Raw genomic sequence first — 22,075 nt, 5'->3', positions numbered from 1 at the left:
GGAGTGTTTCGAGTGTAATGTGTGTTGAAAAAGGCAAATCGATGATGTTGCCTCTTAGTGTTGTTGACTTATTAACTTCTGATGCACAATCGAAATTCAAGATGTTTTCATGAATTTGATAAATGTTTCGTAATTTTTTTTCATAAAATATTAATATAATCCTTTAAGAATATGTCAAAAAAATTTTAGAACGTAAATTTAAGTATTTCTTATATTATATTGGGAGGTTGAATTAGTTTTAAAGGTGACACACAGATGGCGCTATTTATCACTTTATCGCGCTGGCAATACTGAATATATATTCATGACAAAGCCTCATCCCTAGGCTTTGTTTATCAGTATCTGTCATTTCGCTGAAGTATAAACAACGCAGTGTTTTCGTGCTCCGAGTATGTCAACTTTCGTGCCGTCGAAACGCAATTTGCGGGAAGCTTTGCTTTTCTGCTTCAATTTGAAAAAAAAAATACAGCCCAAGCCCGTGAATTGCTGCAGGAGGCCTACCCAGGCCATACTCCGTCGATTTCAACATGTGAGTACTGGTTTCGACGATTCAAAAGTGGTGATTTTCACACCGAAGACAAGGAGCGTCTTGGCCAGCTCAAAAAGTTCGAGGACGCGGAATTGGGGGAATTGGTAAACGAGGACTCGTGCCAAACCCAAGAAGAGCTTGCTGAATCATTGGGCGTTGATAAATCAACCGTTTGCAAGCGTCTAAAAGCGATGGGAATGATCCAAAAGCAAGGACATTGGGTCCCGTACGAGTTGAAGCTGCGCGACGTCGAACGGCGATTTTTTACGTGCGAATTGCTGATCGAGCGACAAAATTGGAAGGTTTTTTTGCATCGGGTGGTGACTGGCGACGAAAAATGGATCCACTACGATAACCCAAAACGCAAAAAATCATGGGGTTTGCCCGGCCACGCATCAACGTCGACGGCCAAGCAGAATATTCACGGCAAGAAAATCATACTCTGCATTTGGTGGGATCAGGTCGGCGTCGTATATTTTGAGCTGCTCCAACTGGGGGAAACCATCACGGGGGATCGTTACCGACTGCAATTGATGCGTTTAAGCAGGGCATTGAAAGAAAAACGGCCGGAAACGGTAAAAAGGCACGACAAGGTTATTTTGCAACATGACAACGCTCGGCGGCATGTTGCTCAACCTGTCAAAAAATACCTTGGAACGCTTGGCTGGGAAGTGTTACCCCACCCGCCGTATAGTCCAGACATAGCTCCCTCCGATTATCATTTGTTCCGGCATATGAGTCTCGATTTGGCGGACCAGCGGTTCTCCTCGTACGAGGCTACCAAAATATGGGTTGAGTCATGGATAGCCAAGCAGCGGCCAGAATTTTGGAGAAACGGCATCCGGAAATTGCCCGAAAGATGGGCGAAAGTTGTAGCTAGCGATGGCCAATACTTCGAATAAAATATTTTGTACCGTTTTTTCACAATAAAGCCCCAAATCTTCGAAAAAAACCTTTAAAACTAATTCAACCTCCCAATAGATCGTCAACCGTGAATACTCTATTCTTTGCGTTCGAGCGCTGGGGGAGGTATTGTTACGTATTTAAACTTTGGACGCGTTTTTCTCAAAACTAAATTTTTCGAATTGGCGTACACGATAACTCGAAAAGTTATTGACCGATCTCCCTGAAATTTTGCACACATTTTTTTATGATATTACTTTCTATTAGTGTTAATTTCGAAAATTTTTCGAAAAAATAATTTTTTCGATGCAAAAATAATAAGAAAATTAACCCCAAAATTCAATTTTTTCAAGCATTTTATTCCGCGAATTTTTTCTCCATTGTTGTTTAATTCATATAGAAATTATGACATTCATAAATAAATAATTTTTTGGTTTTTTGTATTCAGGTCACTGACGCCGATGCTACAATGCCCGCCGATTGAGAAGCCCCGCTGTGACCTTCCTGGAAGAATTCAGTGTACATCCGCCATTTTAAATGATTTAAATAAAAAAAAAATTTATTATTTTAATGTATAAATAAACTGTATGCCAATTTTGGAAAAATATATTGACTTCTTCATTTTAAATAATTTTAATGAAAATCTGTGAAAATATGGCCGTATCTGTCCCCTTAATTCCGAATTCTGCTAGTGAACACTCTGTATCTTTCAATGCGCATTTAATTTTTTTTTGAAAATGTTACTGAGAAAATATCATACATTTTCTTTGGAATAGAGGAAAGAAGATGAAGAAGAAATAAGCTGTGATCCAATGTATGTATGTATGTATATGCTAAATGAAGCCTTCAGTGCCTTGTAAAAATAATGGATTACGTGAATGACACAGCTCTTTCTGTGTGTCTGTGTAGTCTACTTCAGATACCACTATATGTTTTACTTGCTGGAATTTTAATTTAAAATTCTTATACGCTCTTTAAAATAAGAAAGAGTAAAGGAGGGCATTTTAAATAAAACGTATGTATGTATATAAGTACACACATACACATATTTTGGAAATTTTTGTCTTCCACTCACAAATGACAGATGACTAACGCGAGGGGGTCCTGCATATTTGCTGTACATTTGTATGTATATGTATACTTGAAGTGAATTGAGGAAGAGTTGGCACTTGTCTTCATAGCTGACTGGGTTAAGTGGTAAGTTCTGAATGGTGTCTCTGTATGTATGCATGCATCTACTTCACAAGTAGCATTGTGCCTAAAAGTGTTCGTACACTCATATGGAACTGAACTGTATATGAGCTCTTCTTTCGTTTGGACATTTTTTCCCACTTGCCAGTGACGTGCTGTGCTTGGCTTTCTTCAGTTTTGATTTGTTCGTGCCTTTTTACACACATACATATGAACTTACTTGCACGAATGTTCGTGCACATATAGCTCGGTTTTTGCATCGTGCAAAAGTGTTTTCTTTGTTTCTTCAGTTTCCACTTTGCATACTTATGTACATATGTACATACATACATACATGCAAATATTCTCTTCACTTTTTCGCCTTTCTTATTTTATTTTAGTGTTGCGGTGATATTTTTCATTTTGACATTTTCACAATGCATGGTAAATTCACTTGCGGCATAATTTTTGATGTACGTTTGGATGTATGCATATTTTTGTATGTGTTTGTGCATGTGTGGCCCTCCCACTTTGCAATATTATTTTAATAGCGGCTTTTCGAGCACCACATTAACATTTACGGTTATTTCGCCGTCGGTTTTTATAAAAGTATTTCCTTTGGATGGCATTTTAAATGTCACAGGTTTGTTTTCCCATCCATTTGCTTTTCGCTTCCACTGAAATGGTAAATGGTGGCAAATTTACATGTTAAATAAAAGCTTTCCTTCTTATGCAAAATTTCTCATTGCTGAAACCACACAATTCGGATTTTCCAAAGACACACTACGTTTTTCTTATTTAAATGACATTTCTATAAATAAACATTGCAAAATGTTAAAATCTGCCTTACTTTGTAATAATTCAAAAGTGCTTAAGTGTAACAGTTGCACCGTATTTATGTAGCTTGTGAAAGGAGTTAACAGGCGCAAAGAGGGCTTTTGTGATTAAATTAAAAGCTGTGGAAAATGGTAAGCATCGTTGGTTTGGTTGGAATAATATATACCTGAAAATTCATCGACCTTGGAGAGGTGATCGTCTTCATACCTTAGTGTCTTTGTGTCAAAAAACATTTAAAGCTCTGTAAGCGCAAGTTTTCCAAACTCCTTTGCTTGACACATTAAAAGCGCATCATCTTTGCATGAAAGCCTTAAGACTAGATTTTTAATTTCCCAGCCTTTGATCCTCTTCTGAGCTTGACGTCACACATTTCCTTTTCACATCGTCCAACGTCCGCCTTTCCTTAGCTAAAGCGTTTACTATTTCTCATACTCCTCATCACTCGAAACCTAGTGTATCTAAGTAGTGTCTAATCTCTTCCCAATATTTGATGACTTTGCATACGCTCAAGGCTGTTAACTTATAGTTCAATTTCTAGTAAGTAAAAAAATGTATATTTATTAGATGGAGAAAATGCGCATTACCATCAAGAAAAAATTTACAAAAAAATTAAAGGGACTTTTCAGGAACCTCAAATATTAGAAAAATCGAATAAGAAATAGAACTGCGTGCCGTAATCTTTTCTACAAATTTAAGGGGTCCCGGTGTTCTAGAGCTCAAAAAATTAGGGTATTTTCAGAAATATTTTTTTGCAATAAAAAAATAAAAAACGATATTTAAATTTTTTAGGCTTTTTATTTAACTTCTTTTACAAAGAAGAATGAAAAAAAATGTATTTTAATAATTTTGAAAATGGTGCTGAAGTTGACACTCCCGAAAATTTGGACCTGGGCGGGGTTGTCCATTTTGAACAAAAACCAAAAAAAATTATTAATCAGTATGATTGTAGCTATGCCCCAGTACTAGAATAACAATATTTGACAAAATGGCGTGGTTTTGAATTGGACACCATAAAATCGGGTTAGTTTTCAGTTTTTTAATGAAAGAAAAATGAAATAATTGAAATAATAATATGATTCTAGTACAAGCGATAACCATTGATGTTGTGAACAACATCTTAAAATTTCAGAGAATACGGTTGAAAAATATTTTTTCTCTCTTTTTTTTGAGAACACCAGGCCGAAGAAAGTAGTTTTGAGATAATTGAGGTTAAAGTTTTGAGAGTGGATAATGCGACCGTTGATGCCGCCGCGTGACGCATCTGACTCTACCTGCTAAAAGGGCTGTAGGATCGAAAGTACTGGGAATACATTTGCAAAAATTTGACAGCCTTAAAAGCCTATACTTTCAAAACATAAAAAAATCGATTTTTTGAAAATTATAGATCACCGAGTCCCCTTAAAATAAAAAATGTAAAATTGTAATGAAAATTTTTGGAAATTTTCCTAATTTTTGTATAAAGTTTGAGAGTTAGATTTATATGGTGTTTGTTAGGCCATAAGGTATATGTACTTTTGTAAAAAAGTAATGAAAGTTCAATGAGAAAAAAAGAATAGTAAAAAAATGAGTATTGCTGTGCTATAATTTGTCGTGAGCTATACGTTGTATGCAAAAAGGTCTTTCAAAAAGCGCGTCTAGATGTCGTTTTTAATCTCGTAAAAGAGGTGTCGCTGCTGATACTATTTTTGAATTCGCTCTAGTAATATACTGGTGATTTGAAGGTGTATATGTAACGTCTCGATCGCAGTAGTCGACATTCGCTTGAAGCGTAAAGATCCTTTTTTTTCTGAAGTCGAAAATGTCTACGTTCGTCCCGAAAAAACAGCATTTGCAGGAAGTTGAACCAGGTCCATTGACAGCGAAAAAAAATATTCATACTTCAAAGGTTATGTTGTGCATCTGGTGGGATCAGAAGGGTGTCATCTATTATGAACTCCTTAAACCAGCTGAAACCATCATTGGCGATCGTTACCGACCGCAGCTAATGCGTTTGAATCGAGCTCTCAAAGAAAAGCGGCGGGAATGGGACGGTAGGCATGACAAACTGATTTTGTGCATGACAACGCCATGCCACACGACGCTAAATCAGTCCAGCAATATTTAGCGGGACTGAATTGGAAAATCTTGCCCCACCTAACGTATTCCCCAGACATTGCGCCTTCGCATTACCATTTGTTCCGATCCATGCAGTCAGCCCTTGTTGGATAGCGGTTCACTTCTTACGAGGGCATCACAAACTGGCTCAATGAATGGATCAAGTCAAAAGAACTCGAATTTTTCGTCATAGGAATCCGTATGCTTGTTGAAAGTTGGAGTAAAGTTATAGCTTCCAATGGCACAACCTTCACATAATATCATTTATTATTTAATTGTTTAAGTAATTCGTAAGAAAGAACGGAAACTTATTCCCATACCTAATAAAACATGAACAAATTTAGATGCTTTCAGGTTTCAATATTTTTATTCAAACTACGGCGCTTAATATTTATATGTAAAATATGATCTCATTTAAATGTCCGTCAAACAGTCAATTCATGAATGCCTAATTATTGAGAACGTCTTGATATTAATATTGAAAATTGTTCAGCAACACTTTGTTGCGCTAGTAGAATCCTGTTTTTGGTTTGCCAGTTCATTGGCTATCCCCGACAGAACCATTTTATGACATTTCTTCATCAACCTTTGAATTATGGCATTTGTATTGAAAAATTAAATTATATCGGTTTTTTACTAAATAAAATTTTCCAACTCTTTCCTCTTTTCAGGTAAGTGATTTGCTATCTAACATTACTGTAGATTTGTTCTGAAAATATATGCATCTGGCCCTCGTTTAACCATTGGTAAGTTATAATAAACTATTTTCATTTTAATTTGTAAGTAGTTTTCAAATATATTTATAGACAAATGATTTCTCAATTATTTGATTTCATTTAAGTAACAAGAACTGATTTTTGTGCCCGACTCCTTATGTTTGTAACCAATTTAAGTTCATTATACATTTTAGTTATTGATTTGCATCTTTTTAGGGGCCTATAAATGCTTAGTTTTTCTATTTGTATTTTGTTAGCTCAAGGTTGACCAGACACACACGTTTACATTGTGCCATCACTTCGATGTAAATGAAGCTATTTATAGAAAAGAGAATGGAAGGACGAAAGTTATTTGTAAACACTTCCTCGCTCTATTCGACACCAATCAGACATTCTAAGTGAAGCCAATTCTTTCTTAACTGCATCTTTGCAAGGAAAATATTTTCTTCCTTTTCTAACACTTTCAATGCTGGAGAATTTGCAGCGATTCGTACGCCATAGTATAGCCAGCGGAGCTATTGAGCTTTTATTCATTGTACTATGTCTATGTTGCCGTAAAGCTCTTACAGCTCAACACGAAAAAGTTCATAAATCTTCCGTAAAATCTTTGTCTCGAACACTCCCAGGGACGCCTCATCGGATGTTGCCATCGTCCATGCTTCCATCGTCCACCGTACAAATGATCAGAGATTTATAAAGCGTGGTTTTTGCCCATCGAGAGAATAATTTTCGACTTAGTCCAAAGTATAGTATAAAGTATAAAGGCTGACATTATTATCGGTGTTAAAGCTGATTATCAAGTAAACAAAGATCTATAACTGAGCTACATCAAAATTTCAATAGTGAAGTGGGTGCCGAGACGCGAGTCTATTGTCTGATTGATGGCGGCAGGTACTTCTTTGGTACTTTGTTGTCACTAACTATCAGATCCATTCGCTTCACTTCTTTATACGGTTCAGAAAAGGCCGAACTATCGGCGCGTTTATTGAGACCGATGTTATTAGTACTGTCGCATTACCACTACATCCCATTTCAGCTAAACAAATCACCTGAGTGCCGAGTAGCAGCACCGCGACACGCGTTGCCTCTTGTATTCCCTCAATCGCGAATCGACACTATTTGGCTCTGTAGTAACCAAAAATAATATTTAATCACGCCGAAAATTATCTGTTAAAAATTCCTCATGCACTTACAGCTCGTATGTGGCTAACCGAAATTGAATGGCGTGTGTCAAAAGCTAACTAAATTTTGAATATTTGATTTGCGTGAAATTGAAATTCGACATTTACATGCAATTGAGATTTCATTTCAGGTGAAATTTTGGCCCTTTTAAAATGGAAATAAAATAAATTCCAGTGAAATTGTAATTTTCATTTAAAATCCATAGACCGCTTTTGTGAATATTTCAGATATGCAACATAGAACCAATTACTGATTCCAGCAATAATTTTAAATGAATTGCATAAATGATGAAGGTTTTACTTATACTCACAATAAGTCAATAATTAATATTCTAAGTTACGAGATGATAAATTATTGCAAAGTGTAATCAGTCGCCCCTTGTACGTACTTAAAAGTTAGTTGAAGTCACCTTTCAAATTTGTAGTTTTAAGGGGGGAAGACCATGTAGAAGCCTCAAAATCAGTCATTTTTTAAACATATATTTAAAGGTGATAAAATAATTATATTTTTTTGAAGCTTTAACACAACTTTGTTTAACCTTTCGAGAGTACAAAAAAATTTTTTTTTCATTTTTTTTCCAAAATGGCGGCTCAGGATCATTTCTTGTCGGCTGCCTACGGCGCGAGGTCCAAAACTGCTCTATTTATTACTCTTAATCTATCGATCTGAGACAAAAAAAAAAATGAAATTGGTTTTTTTATAACATATTAACGGAAAGGATGAACCTATAAAATTAAAAAACAAAAAGCAAGTATAAAATTAATTATAATATAAAATAAGCCTTTGAAAAAAAGTGAGAATTTAGGGCTATTTTATTTAGATTTTTACCCCCAAAAAGTAATTTATCAACGCGAAATATCTGAAATTTTAGGTTTATCCTTCTGATAGTAAGGAAAGGCTTCACCAATCTTCAAACAAATCGGTCGATAACTTTTTGAGTTACAACATGAGCAGTTTTTAAAATTACTGTTTCGAGATAAATGACTTTAAAGTTTGAGGTACAGGAGCGCGCGGACTGCTCTCTACATAGTTAATGGACTACAGAAGCTATACTATGCTTTCGAAATATCGAAAAAAACGATTTTTTGAAAATTTTACATGAACTTCTCCCCTTAAAGCTGTTGGTCGGGTTGTGTTGCGAAATATCGATAGGTTTTTTAGGATTAATAGAAGTTCTGTCAAGTTTGAGCATTCCATCTAAAAAACTGGGAGAAAGTGATAACTTCTACATATCTATGTAGTTTTATAGTTCATCTTAGATGATGTTCAGCATATTTGGAAATTATAGTACGGTTATATAAGTACGAGTATATAGCCTAAGCTTGAAGAAATTGAGCTAGAAGTGCAGCCACTTTTTTCGTACAAATTAGGTTTTTACTGCCGGCTGTGGTAGCATTTTTTGGTGTATACGCATTTTTATAATGGCAGATGAACACGAAAGCATCCATCCATACATACATACGCATCTGTATTTTTGTATTTCAACAGCATAGCAGATAATTACAAGTTCCTTAATATCCTCAACTTTGCACCTTCTCTAATTAGCATAAAAAATATGTACTGGCAGTAGTGTATCAACATATATACCTATATAAATATGCCACATACTATCACATATATACTACTTAAATACGCTCGGGCGCTTGATGAAAAAATGTACAAGTAAGTATACATACATACATATGTGTGTGTGCAAAATGAAAAACAGCAACTAAATGTTTGAGCCACAAGGTCTCACTCAGGTAGCTGCAGTAGTTTGCAAAACTTTTTGTGTCATTTGCTGTAACCGTGCAGTGACGTTGTGCACGCAGTAGTAGTAGTGAAGAGGAGCATACACATTACTTATAGTTGGAACATAAAAAAGAGGCTAGTTGGCGCTTTTTAAATATTCCGTTTGGTTGAATTTAATAACCACCAAAGCGGCCTGGTACCGATACCCCACCATTGCTGTATCATGAAACTCCTACCTAACGTGCCGGTGAACCTCTGTAACGGCTGTTAGAAATTCTTTAACCAGTCGGTTGCAATACTTATGTATGTAGTTATGGTGCGCCGGTGTAGTGGTGTTGGTTGATTACTATGTGGAATTACATAAGTTCCTCACTAACTATTACACTCCGTTCAACCTTTCGGTGGTGACTTAGCAATGTGCTGGTGCTGATGTGTTTGCCGCTAATGTTGCTGATGAGGCTAGGTTTCTGCTGGTGCACTCATGCGTTTGCATGTTGTCTGTAAGCGCAAATTTCTGAATATGAAAGCAGCAGCAGCATCGGCGGTGGTCTCCTTTCCTCTATTTACGCAGCTATTGTTTGGCACATCCTTTCAAACAGTTCTTTTTGTCTAATATTTTCAATTATATGCGCATGTATGAGTCACATCTATGTAGTATGTATAGATCAGAGTGTGTGTGGGTGAGTACAGTAATTATTATGTGCGCATCCTTACAATAAATAATTTAGAACGAGATGAAATTGGAAAATATTAAAAAAAAAAATGAAATAAAGTAAAGTAAAATAAAATAAAGTGAACTAAAGTAATAAAATGATAATTAAAATTAAAAAAGAATAAAATAAAGTTAAATAAAATGAAGTAAAGAAAAAAAATAAAATAAAATAAAACAAAATAAAATGTTATAAATTATTGGCTTGCAGCTAAGCTGTCGCCAATTAATGTAAAACACTCCTTTTTTGGGATGCAATAAAAAAAAAAAATTAAATAATAATAAAGGACACAGTTAACCCAGAAGTAAATCTGTAAACCACCTGGCAGAAGGTTTAAAATGCAATTACCCGTTTCGAAAAACGGAGAGCCGCATTATAGAGGAATCTAATGATTGCAGTCGAGCGAGGATATTCGCTCAAGTGTCGGCAGAAGCCACGGCTGCCGGCGAGGGCTCTGCTCATCGACATCAGATAGCGGAGTCGCCAGTGGCACAACAACAACAACACGAAAACCCCAACACTGCGACAAGTGTTTCTCAAGTTAATCTTGGGACCACAACAGCAGGCCGAGTTAGACAGCGTATTCAATGGGCAACGGAAATGAATGAATATGTCCTGCGCTGCTACTACATTTCCACAAATTGTGAAGAACCGGAGCACATGACGACCTATCGTGAGAGAATGCTAGACCTGTTTCTAAGAAGATACATACATCTGAATGGGAAGCTTACTGAAAATAGCCTTGCTACAAGAAAAAAAAGAGGTTGTCTGTAAAGTCGGTTTACTGACGATAGCTTAACGTGATAACGTCATAAGAAAATACTGATTGAATGGTTGCATTTTCAAAAGAAAATTTTAATTTTATTTGTTTGATAGATATTTTGTATGGATATAGAGAATGAGTTAACATTAACATAACATAATATAATATACTTTAACACAACATAACATAACATAACATAACATAACACAACACAACACAACACAACATAACATAACATAACATAACATAACATAACATAACATAACATAACATAACATAACATAACATAACATAACATAACATAACATAACATAACATAACATAACATAACATAACATAACATAACATAACATAACATAACATAACATAACATAACATAACATAACATAACATAACATAACATAACATAACATAACATAACATAACATAATATAACATAACATAACATAACATAACATAACATAACATAACATAACATAACATAACATAACATAACATAACATAACATAACATAACATAACATAACATAACATAACATAACATAACATAACATAACATAACATAACATAACATAACATAACATAACATAACATAACATAACATAACATAACATAACATAACATAACATAACATAACATAACATAACATAACATAACATAACATAACATAACATAACATAACATAACATAACATAACATAACATAACATAACATAACATAACATAACATAACATAACATAACATAACATAACATAACATAACATAACATAACATAACATAACATAACATACCATAACATAACATAACATTACATTACATTACATAACATAACAAATTACCCCGTATTAAAGCACTTATCAACAGCTTTCATTTGATACCCATATTGTACATACACAACCTAAGGTTACCCGGGTCCACGTTTTGACCTATATCTCGAGACCCCAGTCACGGAGCGGCATGAAAAATACTCTGTACTAAAGCATTCACCAACAGCTTTCATTTGATACCCATATTGTACATACACGTCCGAAGGTTACCCGGGTCCACGTTTTCACCTATATCTTGAGACCCTATCTACCAATAGGTATTCAAACTATACGGAAATCATCTTCAATACCTACTTAACAATGTGTGTAAGTTTGGTTTAATTCGGTTCAAAGACACGGCGGGTCCACGTTTTGGCATATATTTCGAGACCCTAGTCATCAATAGGTATGAAAACTACCCCGTATTAAAGCACTTATCAACAGCTTTCATTTGATACCCATATTGTACATACACAACCAAAGGTTACCCGGGTCCACGTTTTGACCTATATCTCGAGACCCCAGTCACGGAGCGGCATGAAAAATACTCTGTACTAAAGCATTCACCAACAGCTTCAATTTGATATCCATATTGTACAAACACATTCTAGGGTCCACGTTTTGGTCTCTATCTCGAGACCCTAGTCACGGAACAGCATGAAACATACTCTGGACTAAAGCATTCACTAACAGCTTCCATTTGATACCCATATTGTACATACACATCCGAAGGTTACCCGGGTCCACGTTTTGACCTATATCTCGAGCCCTATTTCCAAAATAAAATATAATCCATGTTACTCGTGGATGATGTAGCTTTCGAATGGTGAAAGAATTTTTAAAATCGGTCCAGTAGTTTTGAGCCTATTCATTACAAACAAACAAAGTTTTCCTCTTTATAATATTAGTATAGACAACATATCTTATAAGGTATATGGTAAATATTACCATACATTTTTTCCTTCATATATAATAAAAAAATTAATAATTATAACATTAAAACAACAGGTATTATTAACAAACTTGGTTTTATTTTAAATTCTTCAAGTGAATCAAATTAATAATAATCAATAAGAAGGCATATGCAAATACAAATACGTGAATTTATATATGTACATTTGCGCATATACATACATACATATATACGCTCACTTAAGTAGGAGAGAGCAAGATATCGAACGTTGCCGTTCGTTTGCTTTGTTTGCTTTGTTTGCTTTGTCGTTCGTTCCGCCCTTTCGCTTGCAGTTCATTCAATGCAATGAGCAAGGTAACGGCAATGAGCAAGGTAACACTAATATGAGCAAGGTAACACTAATGAGCAAGGTAACACTAATATGAGCAAGGTAACGGCAATGAGCAAGGTAACACTAATATGAGCAAGGTAACTACATATGAACAGTAATGAGCAAGGTAACACTAATATGAGCAAGGTAACGGCAATGAGCAAGGTAACTACATATGAACAGTAATGAGCAAGGTAACGACACATTTTTTCGTGCGTGCAGCCTGTTAAATCGAATTATAAGACGTTATCACGTCAAAAGCAATCTTCCAACACGAATATGTAAGAAAAGAAAAGCAAGAGGAAATCAAAACTGCAATACACAACGAGCTACGAGGAGCGGAAAGAAGCGAAGACGAAATAATACCAGATATAACCGAGGCCCGCAACCCACAGCCTGAAAATTTAGCGGAATTTACCAACTTGCGACCTGAAATCAACTTGATTTATGAAAGTACTGAAAGAGATAGTCCAGAAACTAATGAAGAACGCGAGGTAAAAGACACTTTCAATAATTATCTGGCGAATTATGAAGGTATGGATCCTTTACAAAGACCAAGGATACCCCGATTAGGCGAATCGGAAAAGTTAAACGAAGTGGTAAAAACACTTAACTCGAAAATTCTGCCAGCATATGTCGCCAATAGCACCAACTTGGAATATGTTAACACTCTTATTTATGTTTCTGCCCTCACTACTGTACGATTACTGGGGAAGCACTCAAAGGTGCAAACATTTAAAAATACAACGACGCAAAAAACACCTAAGTGGCAAAGAAGACTCCAAACACGAATTGCCGGTCTAAGAGAATCTTTAGGGAGGCTTACTTCATTTAAAAATGGTGCTAGATCTAAAAGGTTGTGTAGGCATAGGTATATCTAAAATCATCATGCCGCTTAAACCTCTGTAGAAATTGATCAACTGTAGGAGATAATTGATAGGAAAGTGCAGCAACTCGCCGCTTACTCAAAACGATTAAGAAGATACCTCAAAAGTAATCAGAGACGGAGGGAAAACCAGCTTTTTCACAAAAATCAAAAGAGCTTTTATAGAAATCTGGAACTAAAAAGCAATGCGGAATCTCAGACATCGTATCCACAACAACAAGATATAGAGCAGTTTTGGGAGAAAATATGGGCACAAGCAGAACACTTCAATGCTGATGCGAATTGGTTAGCCAATGAAAAAGAAAAATCGGACAACGTAGCACCAATGCACTTCTGCGACATTACAGCAGAGGAAATAAAGATTAGTATATGTACTACAGCTAACTGGAAATCCCCTGGACTCGATCAGCTACACAACATCTGGCTTAAAAAGCTTTCAGTAATGCATGAAGCACTCGCAAGGTGCTACAACGAGCTATTGAAAAATACAGCTGTCATCCCAGAATTTCTTACAGCCGGAGTGACCTATCTCTTCCCGAAGGACACACCATCTGCCGATCCAGCAAAATATCGCCCAATTACTTGCTTGAGTACCACATACAAGCTCTGGATGAAAATTATTGCTAATCGAATATATGAACACTGTGAAATCAATAGCATTTTACGTGAATTAGATCAGATAATTTTATCCGTGATGTTCAAACTCCAGCAATAGCCGAGATAGATTAAACTCAAATAAAGTAAATAGAGTAAAATTAAAATAACTTAAAATAAAATTAATTTCAATAAAAAAATTAAGTAACAGTATGTATGTAAGTACAAGGTGGCGCAAAATTAGTCATCCAAATTTTTTTTTTTGTACAGCTTTTTTAATTCATTACATACAAGGGGGCCCAAAATTAATCATTCAGTTTTTGACGTGATAACGTCTTATAATTCGATTTAACAGGCTGCACGCACGAAAAAATGTGTCGTTACCTTGCTCATTACTGTTCATTGCCGTTACCTTGCTCATACTAGTGTTACCTTGCTCATTACTGTTCATATGTAGTTACCTTGCTCATATGTAGTTACCTTGCTCATATGTAGTTACCTTGCTCATATTAGTGTTACCTTGCTCATATGTAGTTACCTTGCTCATATGTAGTTACCTTGCTCATATGTAGTTACCTTGCTCATATGTAGTTACCTTGCTCATATGTAGTTACCTTGCTCATATGTAGTTACCTTGCTCATATGTAGTTACCTTGCTCATATTAGTGTTACCTTGCTCATATGTAGTTACCTTGCTCATATGTAGTTACCTTGCTCATATGTAGTTACCTTGCTCATATGTAGTTACCTTGCTCATTGCATTGAATGAACTGCAAGCGAAAGAGCGGAAGGAACGACAAAGCAAACAAAGCAAACGAACGGCAACGTTCGACATCTTGCTCTCCCCTACTTAAGTGAGCGTATATATGTATGTATGTATATGCGCATATGTACATATATAAATTCACGTATTTGTATTGGCATATGCCTTCTTATTGATTATTATTATTTTGATTTACTTGAGAATTTCAAATAAAACCAAGTTTGTTAATAATACCTGTTGTTTTAATGTTATTATTATTATTTTTTTATTATATCTGAAGGAAAAAATGTATGGTAATATTTACCATATCTATACTAATATTATAAAGAGGAAAACTTTGTTTGTTTGGTTGTAATGAATAGGCTCAAAAACTACTGGACCGATTTTAAAAATTCTTTCACCATTCGAAAGCTACATCACGAGTAACATGGATTATATTTTATTTTGGAAATAGGGCTCGAGATATAGGTCAAAACGTGGACCCGGGTAACCTTCGGATGTGTATGTACAATATGGGTATCAAATGAAAGCTGTTGATAAGTGCTTTAATACGGGGTAATTTTCATACCTATTGATGACTAGGGTCTGGAAATATATGCCAAAACGTGGACCCGCCGTGTCTTTGCACCGAATTAAACCAAACTTACACACATTGTTAAGTAGGTATTGAAGATGATTTCCGTATAGTTTGAATACCTATTGGTAGATAGGGTCTCGAGATATAGGTCAAAACGTTGACCCGGGTAACCTTCGGATGTGTATGTACAATATGGGTATCAAATGGAAGCTGTTGGTGAATGCTTTAGTTCAGAGTATTTCCATCCGCTCCGTGACTAGGGTCTCGAGATAGAGACCAAAACGTGGACCCTAGAATGTGTTTGTACAATATGGATATCAAATGAAAGCTGTTGATAAGTGCTTTAATAGGGGGTAATTTTCATACCTATTGATGACTAGGGTCTGGAAATATATGCCAAAACGTGGACCCGCCGGGTCTTTGCACCGAATTAAACCAAACTTACACACATTGTTAAGGAGGTATTGAAGATGGTTTCCGTATTGTTTGGGTACATATTGGTAGATATGGTCTCGAGATATAGGTCAAAACGTGGACCCGGGTAACCTTTGGTTGTGTATGTACAATATGGGTATCAAATGAAAGCTGTTGATAAGTGCTTTAATACGGGGTAATTTGTTATGTTATGTTATGTTATGTTATGTTATGTTATGTTATGTTATGTTATGTTATGTTATGTTATGTTATGTTATGTTATGTTATGTTATGTTATGTTATGTTATGTTATGTTATGTTATGTTATGTTATGTTATGTTATGTTATGTTATGTTATGTTATGTTATGTTATGTTATGTTATGTTATGTTATGTTATGTTATGTTATGTTATGTTATGTTATGTTATGTTATGTTATGTTATGTTATGTTATGTTATGTTATGTTGTGTTGTGTTGTGTTGTGTTGTGTTGTGTTGTGTTGTGTTGTGTTATGTCATGTTATGTTATGTTATGTTATGTTATGTTATGTTATGTTATGTTATGTTATGTTATGTTATGTTATGTTATGTTATGTTATGTTATGTTATGTTATGTTATGTTATGTTATGTTATGTTAAAGTATATGTTATGTTAATGTTAACTCATTCTCTATATCCATACAAAATATGTATCAAACAAATAAAATTAAAATTTTCTTTTGAAAAATGCAACCATTCAATCAGTATTTTCTTATGACGTTATCACGTTAAACTATCGTCAGTAAACCGACTTTGCAGACAACCTCTTTTTTTTTTACTTTTGACGTGATAACGTCTTATAATTCGATTTAACAGGCTGCACGCACGAAAAAATGTGTCGTTACCTTGCTCATTACTGTTCATATGTAGTTACCTTGCTCATATTAGTGTTACCTTGCTCATATTAGTGTTACCTTGCTCATATTAGTGTTACCTTGCTCTTTAGTATTACCTTGCTCATTAGTGTTACCTTGCTCATTAGTGTTACCTTGCTCATATTAGTGTTACCTTGCTCATATTAGTGTTACCTTGCTCATTAGTGTTACCTTGCTCATATTAGTGTTACCTTGCTCATATTAGTGTTACCTTGCTCATATTAGTGTTACCTTGCTCATATTAGTGTTACCTTGCTCTTTAGTATTACCTTGCTCATTAGTGTTACCTTGCTCATATTAGTGTTACCTTGCTCATATTAGTGTTACCTTGCTCATATTAGTGTTACCTTGCTCATATTAGTGTTACCTTGCTCATATTAGTGTTACCTTGCTCATATTAGTGTTACCTTGCTCTTTAGTATTACCTTGCTCATTAGTGTTACCTTGCTCATTAGTGTTACCTTGCTCATATTAGTGTTACCTTGCTCATATTAGTGTTACCTTGCTCATATTAGTGTTACCTTGCTCATATGTAGTTACCTTGCTCATTGCATTGAATGAACTGCAAGCGAAAGCGCGGAAGGAACGACAAAGCAAACAAAGCAAACGAACGGCAACGTTCGACATCTCGCTCTCCCCTACTTAAGTGAGCGTATATATGTATGTATATGCGCATATGTACATATATAAATTCACGTATTTGTATTTGCATATGCCTTCTTATTGATTATTATTAATTTGATTTACTTGAAGAATTTAAAATAAAACCAAGTTTGTTAATAATACCTGTTGTTTTAATGTTATTATTATCAATTTTTTTATTATATATGAAGGAAAAAATGTATGGTAATATTTACCATATCTATACTAATATATAAAGAGGAAAACTTTGTTTGTTTGGTTGTAATGAATAGGCTCAAAAACTACTGGACCGATTTTAAAAATTCTTTCACCATTCGAAAGCTACATCACGAGTAACATGGATTATATTTTATTTTGGAAATAGGGCTCGAGATATAGGTCAAAACGTGGACCCGGGTAACCTTCGGATGTGTATGTACAATATGGGTATCAAATGAAAGCTGTTGATAAGTGCTTTAATACGGGGTAATTTTCATACCTATTGATGACTAGGGTCTGGAAATATATGCCAAAACGTGGACCCGCCGTGTCTTTGCACCGAATTAAACCAAACTTCCACACATTGTTAAGGAGGTATTGAAGATGGTTTCCGTATAGTTTGTGTACCTATTGGTAGATAGGGTCTCGAGATATAGGTCAAAACGTGGACCCGGGTAACCTTCGGATGTGTATGTACAATATGGGTATCAAATGGAAGCTGTTGGTGAATGCTTTAGTTCAGAGTATTTCCATCCGCTCCGTGACTATGGTCTCGAGATAGAGACCAAAACGTGGACCCTAGAATGTGTTTGTACAATATGGATATCAAATGAAAGCTGTTGATAAGTGCTTTAATACGGGGTAATTTCCATACCTATTGATGACTAGGGTCTCGAAATATATGCCAAAACGTGGACCCACCGTGACTTTGAACCGAATTAAACCAAACTTACACACATTGTTAAGTAGGTATTGAAGATGATTTCCGTATAGTTTGAATACCTATTGGTAGATAGGGTCTCAAGATATAGGTCAAAACGTGGACCCGTGTAACCTTCGGACGTGTATGTACAATATGGGTATCAAATGAAAGCTGTTGGTGAATGCTTTAGTACAGAATATTTTTCATGCCGCTCCGTGACTGGGGTCTCGAGATATAGGTCAAAACGTGGACCCGGGTAACCTTTGGTTGTGTATGTACAATATGGGTATCAAATGAAAGCTGTTGATAAGTTTTAATACGGGGTAATTTGTTATGTTATGTTGTGTTATGTTATGTTATGTTATGTTATGTTATGTTATGTTATGTTATGTTATGTTATGTTATGTTATGTTATGTTATGTTATGTTATGTTATGTTATGTTATGTTATGTTATGTTATGTTATGTTATGTTATGTTATGTTATGTTATGTTATGTTATGTTATGTTATGTTATGTTATGTTATGTTATGTTATGTTATGTTATGTTATATTATGTTATGTTATGTTATGTTATGTTATGTTATGTTATGTTATGTTATGTTATGTTATGTTATGTTATGTTATGTTATATTATGTTATGTTATGTTATGTTATGTTATGTTATGTTATGTTATGTTATGTTATATTATGTTATGTTATGTTATGTTATGTTATGTTATGTTATGTTATGTTATGTTATGTTGTGTGATGTTATGTTGTGTTATGTTATGTTATGTTAAAGTATATTATGTTATGTTAATGTTAACTCATTCTCTATATCCATACAAAATATCTATCAAACAAATAAAATTAAAATTTTCTTTTGAAAAATGCAACCATTCAATCAGTATTTTCTTATGACGTTATCACGTTAAACTATCGTCAGTAAACCGACTTTACAGACAACCTCTTTTTTTTTAATAAATTAGTTACATACAAGGGGGTGCAAAATTAATCATACAGTTGTTTTATAACTTTTTTAATTAAGGGGTTATATACCTTGTGAACCCGAAAAAATTGACCATTGTTATAATTTTTTTTAAATATGTTTTAGAACTTTTATTCAAATGAAGCATATATCATACCGAAGGGTAACTCTCGAAGAATACATTTTGGAGTTTTTATTTTAAAAAATGTTATTATTTTTTGTTGATATCGCCCCTCCCTCGAAGCGCCGTTTTTTAGAAGAGGCTTGCGGTGATCACAGTAGCGCATGAGCAGCTCAACTGAGAATCAAAAAAATTAAATTATTATTGTAGAATCCTTCACTCTTTAGTGAATCTGAACGGTTTATTTACCCAAAAAAAATCTTTCTCGATATGAAAACCGCTTTGCACCTAAAAAAACGATTTTTGAGGGGTTGAAAAATTAAAAAAAAAAAAATTAAGCGAACAATGCAAGTATTTATTAAAAGCGAACCGTTCAGATTCAGGAGGTTGTATTTCGAATAATTAAAATATCAGTTTATGCAAATCGGTCAAATAGTTTTTGATAAATAATGATCACCGCGACGGTAATTTTCAAAAAACACGGCTTCGAGATAATCGCGTGCACTTCATTTATCGATAAGGTCGCGCGCTTCCATGGTCTGTAACTTTCGTTCTAGTGCTCCGATATTTATGATTTTTTGAATGTATATTTTTAAGATGATGTACCTTTAGAATATGGCGTACAAAATTTTCGATTTGTTGGTCCAACACAAGGTATATAACCCCTTAAACAGAGCGTTGTGACTGATGCCCGTAATAAAATAATACAAAATATAAAGTGTCAAATATCAGACGGTCAATAGCAAATAATCAACCGAAAATGGATGGATTTATGATGGTAAATTTCTAAAAAATATATAAGGTGCAGCTTTCTCTCTCCTTTTCCTCTACGTTATATCTTGTTTCTCTCTCGCAGAACGAAAATGCCGAAAACGTTGCATGGCCTTGAAGTTTTACTCTCCATTCTCGCTCGCTCATCGTCGCGACGCCTAAGAAGTTTCACTTCGGAAATATTAAAATAAATTAGATTAAAGAAAATGTGAAATGAATTAAAGTAAAATAATTAAATAATTGAAAAGAAATAAGTAAACTAAAATAAAGTATAATACAGATAAATTAAAAAAGTGTAAATAATATAAAGCAAAATAAATTAAAATGAAATAAAATGGAATCAAAGTTAAGTTAGATTAAAACGAAATATAATAAAATACAAAATAAAGAGTTGTAAATTAAAATGAAACAAAATCAAGTTAAATAAAATAAAGTAAAATAAGATATAACTCACTATCATGCAATTGTAGAATAATATTTGCCGCTACTGTAAGCTTTCAATCTCCTACATAATGGCGTGTTAATATTTACGTCTAGTTGCACCTAATTTCACAAGTGACTTCACAGTTTCCATACATATTCTTCGTTTCTCATAATTTTTGGTTTGCTCTGCTTTACGTTCTGCTCACATATACATATAGATAGACATACATTTATGTACATACTGCTAATATTTACCTACGTTTTCACGTGTAATTATGATGCTCTGTTGACATACGGGTTATCATTTTTCTGTAGTTGCTCTAGCGCAAACACCCTGCAGATCCAGTGGAACTCCTTTGGCATATATTTATTCGCGGCCTACTTCATATTTTATTCAAATCCAGGTGGTGAATTGTAGGTTTCGGTTTGATTGCATAAGTGGGGCGTATGTCCATATACTTACATACATACATGCATATGTATGTATACCTGCACATATTTCGCTGGACCTTTTAGAAACTTATTTAAATCTTCATAGGTGTGGATGGGTGGGAAAATATAATCGTAGTAGACAAATTTAATAATAACTCACACATGCAAACTGTAAAAATTGTTTACTTGTTTAATAATTCAGATTAATGGTGTTAATTAAAACTTTAAATCACTCTAACTAAGACCGTATGCAGTGTGTGGAGTTTTTTCCCTCGAAAGTTTAGTGGGTGTTTAAAAGGTGGAATTATGGTAAGCATTTGCGAGGGAAGTATATGTAAAAAATTTAAAAATTCATAGAAGGCATAATTCGGCAAGAATTTGTTGCTTTTTAAAAAATATAATCAGAATATTTAATGTGCAACCAATGTAAACGAGATACGATATTTATTCTGAGCTACATAAACTAAGGTGGACGATGTCTTTGGGAGGTGCGATTCGAATTTGGATAGAAAATTTTGTAGTATTTCTGCACTAGTAAGAGAATTTGCTTTTCTGTATTCATCTAAGAATTGTCTTACTTGGCATATATTTTCGTTAATTTTCAGCTGTTAGAGATTCGGTGGGAGTGTTTGTGAAGTGTTTTAAATCTTCCTGCTTATTTTCTAGTTTGGTAAGATTAATTTTAATTACAAAAACGTTATCAGCCAGTCCAAATTATTCGGCGTTTCGAAATATACTCCAGTTCTTTTCACTATCCGCACCTGAATTGAAGTGGCAGGATCAGCAATTCTTCTCGTTATTGCATCGTCTAACTCACTGAATCGCAGTATGCAGCCTACATTTGGCTTTGGATCCCAATGTCCATCTGCTCTATTAATTGGCTTTCACAAGGTAGCCATTATTTTTGAAATAATTGCTGTTGTTGTTGGGATCAACATAGACTTGAA

Source organism: Anastrepha obliqua, chromosome 3 (genome assembly GCF_027943255.1).
Source record: "Anastrepha obliqua isolate idAnaObli1 chromosome 3, idAnaObli1_1.0, whole genome shotgun sequence".
Taxonomy (NCBI): domain Eukaryota; kingdom Metazoa; phylum Arthropoda; class Insecta; order Diptera; family Tephritidae; genus Anastrepha; species Anastrepha obliqua.
Note: the sequence above shows the minus strand (reverse complement) of the source record.